Below are 2540 nucleotides of genomic sequence, written 5' to 3'. Positions count from 1 at the left end.
ATATATTGTGTGTATGTACACACATTTGAATTACAAAAAACAAATACTAAAAAAAAAAAAAAATGGTTGCATGGCGTGAGATTCGATCCGGCGAACTTCGGAACTACGAACCCGAACCCGAGAGCTTACCGCTGCGCCACGACGCTGTAGAAAACTATCAATCGTAGTGAGTATTTCACCGCAACAGTTTCTTTTAACTGTCGATTTTCTCGACAACGTCTGAGAAGTACATCTTGGTGCTTTCCCACATAGCACCTCTGGCTATTAGCTTTTATTATGCGCAGTATGAATTGACTCTGAATTTCACAATTGGCGGCCTCCCCTTGTAAGAGTGCTTCCAATTCCTCACGAGGGATCACAGACAGCCAACCGCGCGACGCTTGTTTACAGCGAGGCTCGGGACAGAATGCACGCGGGGAGAGTTATGTTGTCCCAGTTGCCTGTTCGTCATATCACAGTTGTGAATCTGGAAGAGAGAAGGTGTCCAGCACGAGCCTTATAGACGTAAATCGGAAAGAGTTGTTTTCCGTCATTAGGCTGCCGCGATCCTGGCGGATACAGTAGTGATTTTTCCATCATTAATGTGCCGAATGAAATAAGTTTCGTGAATGAATACAGTGTTATTCTGTAAGTAACATATGACGAGTGCTGTATGTAGTTTGTAGAAATTAGCTCGTCTGTTTATGCCGTAGTAACTAGTTATTATTTGTTGTCATATCTTTCAGGTGCATAATCTGAGTAACGGAGGATGTACACCCTTCGACTAGCGTTGTAATATATAGTTGGGAGCCTGTCACAGACGATGGCAAGCAGGAAGTTACTGTCACTGTGTTTTGGTTTGCAAAATACAGATGCATTATCAACGCACTACCGGAAGCAGCCAGGTCTGTTTCTCGGCGTTCCAGGTTGATTGAAAAGGCTATGGTCGAGAGATTTTTGGTGGTGACGAACGAAATGACTTTTCTTGATACTGAGGTACTATACGATGAAGACGAAGCAGAAGGTGATTCAGTGGAAGATATCCCGACTAGTGAATCGCTAAATTGTCATAACACTTCAGAAATCTGCACGTCACTGGGAATATGTGCTTCATCCGTTCCCGATGAGTATCACAAACCGGTTACTAAACGACTTAACTACAGCTCTATACCCCTTGAAGTAAAAGTTAAGGCGGTAGCGCTAGCCAGGAATCATCCAAATTTGAACTTACAAACACTGCAAAAGAATGGAGCAACAACAGCCCTGGAACGGAAGAAGGACTTGAAATTGTGGGAAAGTGATATCGTTAAAGGAGGGACAAGTTACGACAAATACCAGGCGAAAAATATGTGGACATACGACCGAATTGTCGAATCTTGTTGACGTAACGAGAATGTAACAGCGAGAATACTTCAGGAGTGGGCTGCAGGTGCAGCGCTTCAATATACGGCCAACAAGGATTCTACGTCTGCTGCATCATTATCTTGGGCAAAAAATTTCAGATCGGGGTATAAAATTCGTCAACGGCGCGTCACTAAATACGTCTCTCATAAGGAAGTACAAAATATAGAAGATATACAGAAAGTGGGAGCTCTTTTCAACAGGCAAACGGCGTCACTTATGACCGGTTTTAATAGTGATTACGTGATCAACACCGGTCATACAGGATGCGAGTATTGGGTGAACATTCGACGCACGTTATCGCATAAGGGAGAAAAACGAATCCTTGTCGCAGTTGGTAGTAAAAACCTAGTAACACATTCGTACACGGCGCAACATGCCACTACAGCCTCTGGAAATCTGTTACGTAAGGTTTTCCTGTGTTTACAAGAAACGAATGTTACATTTGGTCCTCAGGTTATAGAAGAGGTCAACCGTTTAACCGACTCGTTGAAAAATGTTTACATTACCTTCTCCAAACTGACGAATGCGATTTACAGAACATTTCTTGAGAATGTTTTAAGACCATACGTTTCTGATAGCAAGTTTTTTCTAGTAGTGGATTCCTGGAGTGGACAAAGTAATGCTATATTATATGACACAATGATTATAGATGGCGAGGGTCAGCCGACGTGCACGGTAAAAGTAATACCGCCCAACTGTACACCTGTGTACCAGCTGTGTGCTGTTGATTTCGATCGCCAGGTTAAAAACTTTATTTCCAGGCTTCAGGATTGCAGTGTGCTTCTGGAAACCCAGTGGGAATTGGACAACCGCACGGATACAATAACTATTTACAACATAATTCATAACCAACTTTCAGCACCGATTTTTCACGCAATGATATCGTATGCGTGGTACGCATCAAAATTAATTCCCGAAAAAGACATTTTGAAATGTAAACCAAGTTTGTTTTCCGCCTACTCTTGGGAAGGAACAGTGTAGCTCTCGAAAGATTGAATTCATTAGATGTTCTTGGTGCCGTGAGTATATTTGTTTCAAATTTTTATGTGACAAGTACCAGCCATCTCGTTGTTCGACGAAAAATGAGGACACGTAACAGTGACTGGAAGAGCCATTCTAAAGTGACCTGGAGTAACATTTTAGTTGTTTACTACCCC

Source organism: Schistocerca gregaria, unplaced genomic scaffold (genome assembly GCF_023897955.1).
Source record: "Schistocerca gregaria isolate iqSchGreg1 unplaced genomic scaffold, iqSchGreg1.2 ptg000454l, whole genome shotgun sequence".
NCBI lineage: Eukaryota > Metazoa > Arthropoda > Insecta > Orthoptera > Acrididae > Schistocerca > Schistocerca gregaria.
The sequence above is the reverse complement of the archived record's forward strand: the minus strand, read 5'-3'. Positions refer to the sequence as shown.